Genomic DNA, 15,705 nt, shown 5'->3' on the forward strand with positions numbered 1-15,705 from the left:
AGAGAAAGATCTATTTCTGTTTTATTGACTATGCCAAAGCCTTTGCCTGTGTGGGTCACAATAAACTGAGGAAAATTCTGAAAGAGATGGGAGTACCAGGCCACCTGACCTGTCCCTTGAGAAACCTGTATGCAGGTCTGAAAGCAAGAGTTAGAAGTGGACATAGAACAGACATGTTCCAAATAGAAAAAGTAGTACGTCAAGGCTGTATATTATCACCCTGCTTATTTAACTTATATGTGGGGTACATCATAAGAAACGCTGGGTTGGAGGAAGCACAAGCTGGAATCACGATTGCTGGGAGCAATATCAATAAGCTCAGATATGCAGATGACACCACCCTTATGCAGAATAAGAAGAAGAACTAAAGAGCCTCTTGATGAAAGTGAAAGAGGAGAGTGAAAATATTGGCTTAAAGCTTAACATTCAGAAAACTAAGATCATGGCATCCAGGCCCATCACTTCATGTTAAATAGATGGGGAAAGAGTGAAAACAGTGGTTGACTTTATTTTTCTGGGCTCCAAAATCACTGCAGATGGTGATTGCAGCCACGAAATTAAAAGACATTGCTCCTTCGAAGGAACGTTATGAGCAATCTAGACAGCATATTCAAAAGTAGAGACATTACTTTGCCAACAAAGGTCTGTCTAGTCAAGTGTATTCTTTTTCCAATGGTCATGTATGGATGTGAGTATTGGACTATAATGCAAACTGAGCACAGAAGAATTGATGCTTTCGAACTGTGGTGCTGGAGAAGATGCTTGAGAGTCCCTTGGACCACAAGGAGATCCAACCAGTCCATCCTAATGGAGATGAGTCCTGGATGTTCATTGGAACGACTGATGTTGAAGCTGAAACTCCAATGCTTTGGCCACCTGATGCAAAGAGCTGACTTATTTGAAAAGACCCTGATGCTGGGAGTGATTGAGGGCAGGAATGTAAGGGGAGGACAGAGGATGACATGGTTGGATGGCATCACTGACTTGATGGACATGGGTTTGGGTGGACTCCGGGAGTTGGTGTTGGACTGGGAGGCGTGGTGTGCTGCGGTTCACAGGGTCGCAGAGTCAGACATGACTGAGTGACTGAACTGAACTTAGTGTTAGAAAATTTGTTTGATATAGGTGCCCTGGGATTGCATCTGATTTTAGTCTTATAGAAGGCACAGCTCATGACTGTAGCACATCTTCTGTGGAAATTAACATTTGTTTAACTATCACTATAGGTAAAACAACCCAATCATCTACTTCCAAATACCCTGGCTTTAACTCTGATGTTGGAATTATATAGGAGTCAAAATTCAAGTCTTCATAATCTGTATATTAATAGCTTCCATATATTAGGTGACTTGATAGTTTATACCATAAGGCATGGAGTGTTAATTTTGTCTTTTATGTATAAAATTTATAGGGATAGAAAACCAATTAAGATGAAAATAATAGCTGCTAAGATTGTTCGGATAGTCTGCTTCTTGTGTGTCTATAGTGCTAGTGTGTGTGAGTTTTGTTGTCTGAATAAGTGAGATAATGTAAACTACTAGTGAGCTGATTAAGAAAACAATTACTAATGTGTTATCATCAAGTGTAAGAATTCTTCGATGATGGCTGGTGTTGCATCATGAAAGTCTAGTTGTAGAGGATATGCCATTGATATATACAGATTTTTCACCTATAACTTAACTTCAACAAAGTGATACAATATTTCACTAATATCTCATAAATAGAGAAAGAAATCATGGTTATGATTTTGGATTGAAATCAGTCGTTGGGGGTTCGATTCCTTCCTGATTTATTTTCAAATGATATGCATAGGTTCTTTGAGTGTTTGATATGGTTGGTCTACTGTTAAGACCTCGTCTTAATGCAAATGCTTCTTAGGTAATAGGAATTATTGGTATTACTGTGGTTAAAGAAGTGAATGGGCCTATAGATAAAATAATATTTCATACTTTGTATGCATCTGGGTAGTCAGAATATTGTTGTGGTATTCCAAACAGGCCTAGAAAGTGTTTTTGAGCAATGTTATGTTAACATCTACAAATACATTTATGAAGTGAAGTTTTGCTCATGTCAAGTTGAGTATAGCCTGAAAATAATGAGATTCAGTGCAGAAAGCCCCTATAATAGCAAATCTCCCACTGAAAGTACATAATGCAACTATGTAACTACATAGTATATATCATGAATAAAATATCTGAAGATAAATTAGCCAGGAAAATTCCTGTTAACCCTCTGACTGTGAAAAGAAATACAAGACCTAGAATTCACATTATAGCTGGGGGTCATTTAATGTTACTCTCATGAGGCATTGCTAATCAACTGAACATTTTTACTCTTGTTGGTCTGGTGATAATTATAGTGGCTGATGTGAAATAGGCTTGTGTGTCAACATACATCCTTACTGTGAATATCTGATGTTCTCATACAATAAACACTAAGAATCCAGTTGACACTATAGCTCAGACCATTCCCATGTACCTGAAAGTTTCTTTTCCCCTAAATAATGGGTGACAATATGTTAAATCATCCTAAATCCTGGCAAAATCAAAAGATATACCTCAGAGTGTCTGAAAAATCAGATCAATGTTGATACAGTATTGGGTCCCCTCCTCCTTCAGGATCAAAGAAAGCTGTATTTACATTTCAGTCTGTTAATAGCATAGTAAAAATACCAGCTGCCAATAGAGGTAGTGATAGTAATATGGCTGTGATTAGGACTAACCACATGAATAACAGTGTTTGACATTGGGATATGGCAGGGGTTTATATTAATAGTTGTAGTAATAAAATTGGTAACACCTAAGATAGAAGAAACTCCTGTTAGGTGTAGAGAAAAAATAGTAAAGTCTACGGAAGCTCCAGCATGAGCTAGATTTCTGGCTAAAGGTGTAGACAGCTCAGCCTGTGCCAGTGCCTGCTTCAGCTATTGGTGATGCAAACAGTAAGAGGAAAGAGAGAGGGAGAAGTCAGAAGCTTATTTATTCAGGGAAAACTATGTCATTAGCTCCACCTATTAGGGAAACTAATCAGTTACCAAAGCCTCCAATCATCATAGGGAGTACTATAATGAAAATTATTACAAATGCATGAGCTGTTACAATTACATTTTAAATTTGGCCATCTCCAAGTCGAGTTCCAGGTTGGCCCAACCCAGCACAGATTAAGAACCTTGGGGCTGTGCCTACTGTTGCCAGCCAAAATCTTGGCCTTCTTTGCCCACTGACGCTGAATGGAAAGTATGGAGACCGGGCTTTGAGGAAATAGACAGGTGGCTTTTATTCTTAGCTGGCAGAGAGGAGAAACGCAGTAGGCTTATGCCTCGTGAGATGTGCCCTGCCCCTCATGAGGAATCTAGGGGCTTATAGAAGACAAGAGCTCACAGTCAGGAATCAGTGATGAGGAGCAAAGGGGATAGGATCTTGATTTCTTCCTTTTGCATTGTTTCAAAGACAGTAGGAGACAGATGTCAATAACCCAGTAATTGAGTCTGGCATTCGGTGACCCTGTGGCCTTCTTTCTGATATGTAACTACAATGGGAAGAGTGTTCTGAGGGTAAACACCAGATAGGGTATATATTTAGCACAGAGTCAAAGGAAAATAGGTGACAAGTGTAGCTTCTGCAGAGTTTAGTGACAGAAAAGCAAACTAAGTCACAGACATTCAGCATGAGGAGCAGTTACAATAAAACGAAAAGTTAGGAATGTTCAGGCCTGCTCACTCTTCTCTTTATCTTCTTTGTTGTCAGAAAAGAAAGGAGAAAAACTCATTCCTCCTTTTTTCCTTTTCACTGCAACACTGCCTTCCCGGCTCAAGCACCAAATCGTAAGTATATAGTACCGACATCTTTACGGTTAGTTGAAAATGATAGACAGTTAATGAATATAGGCAGAATGGCTGAGTAAGGTTTCGACCATAAATCTAAAGAGAGGGGTTTAATCCACTTTTTCTTTTTACTAAGTCCTGTATGAACATTTCACATTGAATTGCAAATTCAAAGAAGCCGGTTCAATTTGCTGGGACTTATACGGCTTTTTTTTTTTTTTTTTTTTTTTCTTTTTTCCTTTTGCAATAGAAGTAGGTTGAAATCAGTTGACCAGGGTATTTAGCTGTTAACTAAATGTTCATGGGGTTATCAGCCTACCAATCTAGAGAGGGTTTAGCTTGAAGTGGCTGGTTTGCATTCAATTGATGTAAGATATAATCTTGCAAACCTTATGAACAGGAATTAAGTAAATTATACTTGTTTAGGGCTTTGAAGTATAAGGAACATCCCTGTAATAAATGAATTTTCCTGTAGTTCATACAATGAAGAATCTGCTTACAATGCAGGAGACCTGGCTTCCATCCTTGGATCGGGAAGATCCTCTGGAGAAGGGAATGGCAATCCACTCCAGGATTTTTGCCTGGAGAATCCCATGGGCAGAGAAGCCTGGTGGGCTACAGTCTACAGTGGGCCTGGTGGGCTACAGTCTATGGGATCGCAAAGAGTTGGACATGACTGAGTGACTAAGCCCACAGCACACAGGGCATTGAAGGCTCTTGGTGTAGTTAACCTAAATTCCTATTCCAGTACTGAGGGAATTGGTGTTATGGGTAGAAATGTTGTGGCTATTGCAGTTATTGTGGATAGGAGTGTTATTTGTTTCATAAGGCTCTTGGTCTATTTAACCTAAATTCCTATGCCAGCACTGAGAGAATTGGTGTTATGGGTGGAAATGTTGTGGCTATTGCAGTTACTGTGGATAGGAGTGTTATTTGTTTCATAGTGTAGAATCATCATGTATTCTCTGTTATTTGTGGAGAGGAATAAATTTAATGCCGTGGAGTGTGTGAGTCATATGTTGAAGTACAGTAGTGCCATGATTGCTATTAGTGTTGGTAAAACAATGTTCTTTTTGGTTGTAGTTATTTTTTCAATAATTATTCACTTGGGTCTGAATCCTAATAGTGGTGGAAGGCCCCTATTGATAATAGAATGATGAGGATAAGGGTTGTCATGATTGGTATTTTGTTGCATGTGATAGTGATACTGTGGTGGTGGTGGAGTTGCTTATGACCAATTTGAATATGGTGGAAGTTAAGATAATATAACCAGGTTTAGTGGAGAAGGCAATGGCAACCCACTCCAGTACTCTTGCCTGGAAAATCCCATGGACGGAGGAGCCTGGTAGGCTGCAGTCCATGGGGTTGCTAAGAGTCGGATATGACTAAGCGACTTCACTTTCACTTTTCACTTTCATTCATTGGAGAAGAAATGACAACCCACTCCAGTGTTCTTGCCTGGAGAATCCCAGAGTCGGCAGAGCTTGGTGGGCTGCCGACTATGGGACTGCAGAGTCGGACACGACTGAAGCGACTTAGCAGCAGCAGCAGCAACCAGGTTTACTGCTGTCAGAGTGGGATTACATAATAGGATGGCGTTTATACATCCTATGTGGGCCGTTGATGACTAGGCTGTGATCTTTCATACTGCATCTGATTTCACCATCCTCAGCCTCCAATTATAGTGCATAATGTGGATATAGCTTGTATCAACGTGGGCTTCCATGGTGGCTCAGATGATAGAGAATCTGCCTGAAATGTGGAAGACCTGGGTTTGATCCCTGGCTGGGGAAGACCCCCTGGAGGAGAGCATGGCAACCAACTCCAGTATTCCTGCCTGGAGAATGCCCACAGCAGAAGAGCCTGGTGGGATACAGTCCCCGGAGTCAAAAAGAGTCAGACATGACTAAGCGACTAAGCCCAGCACACAGTACACTATTAAATTAATTGATGGTGAAGTTTGGTATAGCACAGACATGGGTACAAGTTTTTGTCATGGTCATAGGATGAAGCCAGATGTTAGTAAAATGTCTTGTATACCTTTTGGTACTCCAATGTAAGATGCAGGTATTTCCAGTTTTATTCATAAGGCTATTGTTAGTAATATGGATACTGGTGGTTAAATAGTTTTGTGACAGTCCATTGGCCTGAGAATAATAGATAATGACAGTTATCATGAGTCATATTGATGTGGTGGATTGTGTCAAGTATTTAGTTGATGCTTCTGTTGCTCCTGGGTTGAATTTATTTATTATGATGGGGATCATCCCTGATATATTTATTTAAAATCCAAATCAGATAAGTAATCAATGGAGATAATTATAGTGACAATAAATCCTGAGAAAATAGTTGATAGGATAATGACAAAGATGATGGGACTTATTAGTACAGAAAGGGTATCAATGAACATTTTTGGGGTACAGGCCCAATAGTTTAATTAGCTGACCTTACTTATAGAATGTGGTGTAATTTGGTAGCACAAAGAACTTTGGATTCTTAGGCGTATGTTCAATTCCTATAATTCTAGATATAAGAGGATTTAAATCTCTATTATTTACTCTCTCAAAGTAAGTCTAGTCAGACACATTTCTTATGCCTGTGGAAGAGTACTTGATAAGAATGGGTAAGGATATGTGTCATATGCATAGGGCTTAGTGTTAGGGATAGAAAATATTGGAGAGTAAATACATTCATTGGTCATATTGGAATCAGGGGTCTAATGCTCAAATTGATAGGAAGGAGATTGTTAATACCAGTGACTTGGTTCAGTTCAGTTGCTCAGTCCTGTCCGACTCTTTGTGACCCCATGGACTGCAGCATTCCAGGCCTCCCTGTCCATCACCAACTCCTGGAGTCGACCCACAACCATGTCCATTGAGTCGGTGATGCCATCTCACCATCTCATCCTCTGTCATCCCCTTCTCCTCCCGCCTTCAATCTGTCCCAGCATCAGGGTCTTTTCAAATAAGTCAGCTCTTCGAATCAGGTGGCCAAAGTATTGGAGTTTCAGCTTTAGCATCAGTCCTTCCAATGAACATCCAGGGCTGATCTCCTTTAGGATGGACTGGTTGGATCTCCTTGAAGTCCAAGGGACTCTCAAGAGTCTTCTCCAACACCGCAGTTCAAAAGCATCCATTCTTCGGGGCTCAGTTTTCTTTATAGTCCAACTTTCACATCTATACGTGACTCCTGGAAAAATCATAGCTTTAACGAGACAGATCTTTGTCAACAAAGTAATGTCTGTGCTTTTTAATATGCTGTCTAGGTTAGTCATAACTTTTCTTCCAAGGAGCAAGCCTATTTTAATATCATGACAGCAGCCCCCATCTGCAGTGATTTTCAGTTCAGTTCAGTTCAGTTGCTCAATCCTGTCTGACTCTTTGCAACCTCATGAACCGCAGCACACCAGGCCTCCCTGTCTGCCACCAACTCCCGGAGTTTACCCAAACCCATGTCCATCGAGTTGGTGATGCCATCCAACCATCTCATAATCTGTCATCCGCTTTTCCTCCTGCCCTCAGTCTTTCCCAGCATCAGGGTCTTTTCCAATGAGTCAGCTCTTCACATCAGGTGGCCAAAGTATTGGAGTTACAGCTTCATCATCAGTCCTTCCAATGAACATTCAGGGCTGATCTCCTTTAGGATGGACTGGTTGGATCCCCTTGCAGTCCAAGGGACTCTCAAGAGTCTTCTCCAACACCACACTTCAAAATCATCCATTCTTCGGTACTCAGCGTTCTTTATAATCCAACTCTCACATCCATACATGACTACTGGAAAAACCATAGCTTTGTCTAGACAGACCTTTGTTGGCAATGTAATGTCACTGCTTTTTAATATGCTGTCTAGATGTGTCATAGGTTTTTGTTTTTTTTTTTTTTTTTCAAAATAGTAAGCATCTTTTAATTTCATGGCTGCAGTCACCATCTGTAGTGATTTTGGAGCCCCCCAAAAATAGTCTGTCACTGTTTCCATTGTTTCCCCACCTATTTGCCATGAAGTGATGGGACCAGATGCCATGATCTTAGTTTTCTGAATGTTGAGTTTCAAGTCAACTTTTTCACTCTCCTCTTTCACTTTCATCAAGAGGCTCTTTAGTTCTACTTCACTTTCTGCCATAAGGGTGGTGTCATCTGCATATCTGAGGTTATTGATATTGCTCCTGGCAATCTCGATTCCAGCCTGTGCTTCCTCCAGCCCAGAGTTTCTCATGATGTACTCTGCATGTAAGTTAAATAAGCAGGGTGATAATATACAGCCTTTACATACTCCATTTCGTGTTTGGAACCAGGCTGTTGTTCTATGTCCAGTTTTAACTGTTGCCTCCTGACCTGCATACAGGTTTCTCAGGAGGCAGATCAGGTGGCCTGGTATTCCCATCTCTTTCAGAATTTTCCATAGTTTATTGTGATCCACACTGTCAAAGGCTTTGGCATAGTTAATAAAACAAAAATAGATGTTTTTCTGGAACTCTCTTTCTTTTTTGATGATCCAGCGGATTTTGGCAATTGGATCTCTGGTTCCTCTGTCTTTTCTAAATCCAGCTTGACCATCTGGAAGTTCACAGTTTATGTATTGCTGAAGCCTGGTGGACCCCCTCCCCTCCAAAAAAATTCTGTCACTGTTTCCGTTGTTTTCCCATCTATTTGCAATGAAATGGTGGGACTAGATGCCACAACCTTAGTTTTCTGATTGTTGAGTTTTAAGTACACTTTTTTCCAAAGAGGGTGTTTGCTTCTACCAGTGCATTCATTTGGCAGAACTCTATTAGCCTTTGCCTTGCTTCATTCTGTACTCCAAGGCCAAATTTGCCTGGTACTCCAGGTGTTTCTTGACTTCCTTCTTTTGCATTCCAGTCTTGCAGGTCTTCATAGAACTGTTCAACTTCAGCTTCTTCAGCAATACTGGTCAGGGCATAGCCTTTGATTACTGTGATATTGAATGGTTTGCCTTGGAAATGAACAGAAATCCTTCTGTCGTTGTTGAGACTGTATCCAAGTACTGCATTTCAGACTCTCTTGTTGACTATGATGGCTACTCCATTTCTTCTGAGGGATTCTTGCCCACAATAGTAGATATAATGGTTTCAATAATATGTCAACTGTGAACATTGAGATATTCAAGCTGGTTTTAGAAAAGGCAGAGGAACCAGAGATCAGATTTGCAACATTCACTCGATCATTGAAAAAGCAAGAGAGTTCCAGAAAAATACCTATTTCTGCTTTATAGACTATGCCAAAACCTTTGACTGTGGATCACAATAAATTGTGGAAATTACTGAAAGAGATGGGAATGCCAGACCACCTGATCTGCCTCTTGAGAAACCTGTATGCAGGTCAGGAAGCAACTGTTAGAACTGGACATAGAATAACAGACTGGTTCCAAATTCAAAAGAAGTATGTCAAAGCTGTATATTGTCAGCCTGCTCATTTAATTTATATGCAGAATACATCATGAGAAACTCTGGGCTGGAGGAAGCACAAGCTGGGATCGAGATTGCTGGGAGCATTATCAATAACCTCAGAGATGCAGATGACACCACCCTTATGGCAGAAAGTGAAGTAGAACTAAAGAGCCCCTTGTTGAAACTGGAAGAGGAGAGTGAAAAAGTTTGCTTAAAGCTCAATATTTAGAGGAGAAGGCAATGGCACCCCACTCCAGCATTCTTGCCTGGAAAATCCCATGCACTGAGTATCCTGGTAGGCTGCAGTCCATGGGGTCGTGAAGAGCCGGACATGACTGAGCGACTTCACTTTCACTTTTCACTTTCATCGAATGGAGAAGAAAATGGGTTAACACTGCAATTATTAATCTAATAGTAGATTATTTTTATTTACTGTTCACCATCAAGGAGTAATACTATTTGCTGACATAAACTTGTGCAAGGAGTCTTAGGGAGTTTTATTGTTTTCCTTCTCAGGTTTATAAGACCAGAAGCATGGATATACTATGAAGCCTTCACTTCATTTTAGATTATTTTAGGTAATGCTAGTTACTGACATTGATAGTAGGATAAGGAAAAACATATAATAGATACTAGTTGTCCAGTGATGATAAAGGGATGTTTTACTGGTTGCCCTCCAATTCATGCCAGTGTTAAGAGGTTCACTACTAGAATTCAGAATAGGCACTGGCTGAATGGTCAGAATGTCATGCTTTGTTGTTTGCATGTATGAACTAATGGCATTAATACTAAGATTAGTATAGAAAAGATTTGGGCTAAAATTATGCCTAGTTTGTCAGGGCTTGATCGTAGGACTGCATATGTGAATAAGAAGTACCATTCTGGCTTGATGTGTGAAGCTGTGTTGAGAGGTTTGCCGGGGTGTAGCTATCTGGGTCTCCTAGTAGGTCAGGTGAAAATAGGACTAGTATTTTTAACCCCAGAACTAGTAGCAAGGCACCCAAGATGTCTTTCAATGTATAATATAGATGAAATGGGATCTTGTCTATATCAGATGAAATTCCTACTGAGTTATTTGATTCTGTTTCATGGAGAGATAGTAAGTAGACTATGGTAAGTGCTGCAATAAATGAGCTTGTAGAGAAGGGGGACCAACCATATTACCAGATGGTCATAATTTATTGTTATTACAGAAGTTACTTGTGGAAATTTACATTAAGCTGATGAGTAAGGTGATAAGGAAAGAGGAAATACAGTGTGATTAGCCCCTTTTGATCTGATACCAATATACACTTTTTATTTGAATAAGGGAGGTTGATTTTGGCAAAATATCCTCTCGCCAGAATCAGTCTAGAAGGAGGATGCTGACTTTTGGCTGGTTAAGTTTAAATAAGGGGTCAGGCGGTGTATGATAGTGGAAAAGTATCCTTGAATACGTTTGAATAGCTGTACTTCAGGTTTTGTGTTACTGCTAGTTTTGAGTGCCAAGATGAAGCCTAGGATATTCAGGGCCAGGGCAGTTATTTGGAGGTAGTAAGGTATGATTATTTGTGGAACTGCTGTTGGGGAATATTGTTGGAGATAATAAAGCCAGCAAAATACTTCCATCTAATCGGCATTTAATTGATTAGGAAGGTGTTGTTCTTGTTAATGATAATTAGAGTAGAAAATTGAGGCTGTCCTAGTAGCATGAAGAAGATAGTGAGGATGCTGTAGACGGCTGTGAGTGAGGTGGCAGTTTGTGGAGGGGATCAGGCATTGGTATAAGGCATATTCACAGTTTCAATATTTAGGTCTTTAGAGTAGAATCCAGTAAGGAAAGGCATTCCTGTCAATGCTAAGCTGCCAATGACAAGGGAGGTTGTAGTAAAAGGCACAGCTTTAAACAGACCTCCTCTTTTTTGAATATCTTGTTCATCATTTAGGTTGTGAAGCATCTGGATTACATAAATAGAATGGCTTTGAAAAAAGCAAGAGCATTTTTTTAGAGAAAGAGGAATGCTGGGTAGAGTTGGTTGATGCCAATTATTACTATCATGAGGCCTAATTGGTTGGAGGTGGGGAAAGCAATGATTTTTTTTAATATATATTGTTCTGGATAATGGCACATATTGCTATAAAGGTTGTGATAACCCCTAGGCATAATGTAACTGATAGGGTATATTTATAGCTTTCTGTCAGAGGCTAGAAGTGGATAAGTAGGAACATATCTTCTCCTACTATTGTGCTTGAGTGGAGTAGGGCTGAGACTGATGTGGGCCCTCTATTGATGAGGGTAATTATGGGTGTACCCCAAATTGGCAAATTTTCCTGTTGCAGCTAACACTAAATCTAATATAGGTAAATTTGAATTAAGTTGAGCAAGAGAGTTCCAGAAAAACATCTATTCCTGCTTTATTGACTATACCAAAGCCTTTGACTGTGTGGATCAAAATAAACTGTGAAAAATTCTGAAAGAGATGGGAATACCAGACCACCTGACCTGCCTCTTTAGAAACCTGTATGCAGGTCAGGAATCAACTGTTCGAACTGGATATGGAGCAACACACTGGTTCCAAATAGGAAAAGTAGTATGTCAAGGCTGTATATTTTCAGCCTGCTTATTTAACTTATATGCAGAGTACATCATGAGAAATGCTGGGCTCGAGGAAATACAAACTGAAATCAAGATTACCAGGAGACATATCAATAACCTCAGATATGCAGATGACACCACCCTTATGGCAGAAAGTGAGTAGAACTAAAGAGCCTCTTGATGAAATTGAAAGAGGAGAGTGAAAAAGTTGGCTTGAAACTCAAAATTCAGGAGACTAAGATCATGGCATCTGGTCCTATGACTTCATGGCAAATAGTTGGGGAAACAGTGGAAACAGGGCTCCAAAATTACAGCAGATGGTGATTGCAGCCATGACATTAAAAGACGCTTGCTCCTTGGAAGGAAAGTTATGCGGAACGAAGACAGCATATTAAAAAGCAGTGACATCACTTTGCCAACAAAGGTCCGTCTAGTCAAGGCTATGGTTTTCTCAGTAGTCATGTATGGATGTGAGAGTTGGACTGTAAAGAAAGCTGAGCGCCGGAGAATTGATCCTTTTGACCTGTGGTTTTGGAGAAGACTCTTGAAGAGTCCCTTGGACTGCAAGGAGATCCAACCAGTCAATCTTAAAGGAGATCAGTCCTGGATGTTCGTTGGAAGGACTGATGTTGAAGCTGAAACTCCAATACTTTGGCCACCAGCTGCGAAGAGCTGACTCATTGGAAAAAACCCTGATGCTGGGAGGGATTGGGGGCAGGAGGAGAAGGGGATGGCAAAGGATGAGATGGTTGGATGGCATCACCGACTCAATGGACATGAGTTTGGGTAAACTCCGGGAATTGGTGATGGATGAGGAGGCCTGGCATGCTGAGGTTCATGGGGTCGCAAAAAGTTGGAGACGACTGAGCAACTGAACTGAGCTGAGGATAAAAATTTGTTGTAAGTGTCATGCATTTAAGTTAAGTAAGAATCATGCTGTTGTTTTAATAAAACCTGTATAAACATAGGGTTTGGAGAAGGCAATGGCACCCCACTCTAGGACTCTTGCCTGGAAAATCTCATGAATGGAGGAGCCTGGTAGGCTGTGTTCCATGGGGTCGCGAAGAATCAGACACGACGGAGTGACTTCACTTTCACTTTTCATTTTCACGCATTGGAGAAGGAAATGGCAACCCACTCCAGGATTCTTGCCTGGAACATCCCATGGACTGAGGGGCCTGGTGGGCTACAGTCCATGGGGTCGCAAAGAGTCGGACACAGCTGAGCGACTGAGGAGTTAAACAAAATTGCCTGTAGTGCTGCCATGTTTGCATTTACCGTCCACACCATCATCCAATGAGCAGGAAGGATATAGTCCCACTCCTTTTCAGCCAGTAAGTAATTGGAAGAGATTATTAGTGGTAACAAGAATTAGTATTGTAACAAGGAAAAGGAGTGTTTGAAGAATCAGTTAATGTTGGGGTCTGAGTGAATGAATCATATTGAGAAGTCTATAATTGATAATATGACAAATAGGGCCACCAGTACAGATTATTGAGAAATAATCTATTTTAGAACTGAATGATAGCTTAAGGTTTTTTGTAGTGTGATTCAGTGCCAGTTTGAGATAATTATCTCTTGGTCTGTATACATGACCATTATTGTTGGAGCTAAGCTAATGGTGAAGGCATATGAGATAATCTTACATATAGAGGGTATGTGGTGCTTTTATAAATGTTAGTGCTTGTTATTATGATCGATGAGATAAATAGTGAGGCTAGAGTGAAAGAGGTTAATTTAATTTATTACTTTTATTTGGAGTTGCACCAATTATTTGGTTCCTAACACCAATGGAGAGTTTGAAAAAGCCATGCTGTTAGTCATGGAAGTGTGGAATCAGCAATTCTTATATACTTCTGTGGTAAATAAGAAGGTATTGTCTTCTCTTACTAGATTCACAAGCAAGTGTTTTTTTCTAAACTATATATACAGTATAGGGGGCCTAGAATGATTTTTGGGTTTAAGCATAAGAGTAGAAGAGGTAGGATGGGTAATGATATGAGAGCATTTTCTCCTGTAAAAGATGGAGAGATACTGTTTATGTGGTGTGTGTATTTGCCTCACTGTGTTGTAATGACTATATATAAAGAGTATAGGGCAGCAATTACTATTTGAATTCCTATTAACATAATTGCAATATTTGATCACGAGAAGCATATTACTACAAATAGCTCTCCAATCAAGTTAATAGTTGGATTTAGGGCTAGGTTTGTTTAACTTGCTGGTAATCATCAGGTTGCTATTAGAAGGAGGAACATTTGGAGGCTTTAGGCTAGGATTACTGTTTGGTGATGGACCTGGTAATTTGAATTTGCCAGGCAGAATGATACAGAGGGTGTAAGAATATAGGCAAGTATTAGGGCTGCGGCTCCTATACAACTTCAAGGTGTTCGGGTAAGGATAGCAAAATGCTATGTGGCTGACAGAAGAGTATGCAGTGAGTGATTTTAGGTCTGTCTGGCATAAGCAAATTGAGCTGGTTATAATTATGCCTCATAAGGACAATAGAATGAGTGGATACCCTATGAAGTCTGTTAGTGGGTTTCAAATTATTGTAATTTGTAATTCGTAGTATACCATAGCATCCAAAGTTTAGTAGTGCTGGCAGCATAGCCAGAACTATGAAGCCTGCAATAGGGGCCTATTCATGTGCTTTAGGTAGTCAAAGGTGGAGGCCATAAAATGGTATTTTTACTATTAAGGCAACTATGCATACTAGCCATATGAAACCATTGGATCAAGAGTTGGATACTGATTGGGCTCAGCATTAGAATATTTTAAGGTCCTACTGTATTTTGAATGTAGACAAGTATTCCTAAGAGGGGGAGAGAACTAACTAGGGTATAAAATAAATAGAGACCTGTATTAACGTGTTCTGTTTGATTTCCTCTTTGGGTAATGATGATGAGTGTTGAAATTAGTGTTGCTCCAAATAGAATATATAAAAGAATTAATTTTATGGTAGTAAATGTTATAATTAAAGTAATTATAATATGACTAGCAGTGATAATATTTTTTTTTCTGATAGAGATTCTTTTAATACGTGGTGTTGACTATTAGCATAAGGGGTCATAACCATGTAATTAAAATCAGTGGTGGTGTCCATAGGGAGTGGAAACTCCCTTAATAGAAAACTATTAAGAAAATGAGGCTGTTATCATTGATTAGGGAGGAGTAGGCTTGTAAGTCTAATTAGTAGGCTTTGTGTGGTAGTGTTAATTCAGATTAACCTGGTGATCAGGTCAGTGGTATTGTTGCTGACCAAAATCTTGGCCTTCTCTGCCTGCTGAAGCTGAATAAAAGAACATGGAGACTGAGTCTGGAGGAAATAGAAAGCTGGCTCCAATTCTCAGCCGGCAGGGAGGGGAACCCAGCAGGCTCATGCCTCAAGACCTGTGCCTGCCCCCTTGAGGAGTCTAGGGGCTCATAGAAGGAAGGGCTCACAGTCAGGAGGCAGTGTGATAAACAAAGGGGATAGGACTTTGATTTCTTCCTCTTGCATTTATTCACAGTCGTATCAGTTCAGTTCAGTTGCTCAGTCATGTCTGACTGATGATAGGAAAGACTGAAGGCGGGAGGAGAAGGGGATGACAGAGGATGAGATGGTTGGATGGCCTCACCAACTCAATGGACACGGATTTGAGTAAACTCCGGGAGTTGGTGATGCACAGGGAGTCCTGTTGAGCTGCAGTCCTTGGGGTCGTGAAGAGTTGGACTCGACTGAGCGACTGGACTGAACTGAAACCACTCCACTAGATTCTTCCAAGTGTGTAGCCCAGAGCGTTCTGCCTGAGGGAGTTGAGATCACAGAGGTAAAACGTGTAACAGTTCACAGGGTGCTCAGGACTGTGGAACTGACAGCCCTTCCTTGGCAGCCACGACCCTGAGCAGCGATGAGAGCCT

Source organism: Dama dama, chromosome X (assembly GCF_033118175.1).
Source record: "Dama dama isolate Ldn47 chromosome X, ASM3311817v1, whole genome shotgun sequence".
In the NCBI taxonomy this organism is placed as follows: Eukaryota; Metazoa; Chordata; class Mammalia; order Artiodactyla; family Cervidae; genus Dama; species Dama dama.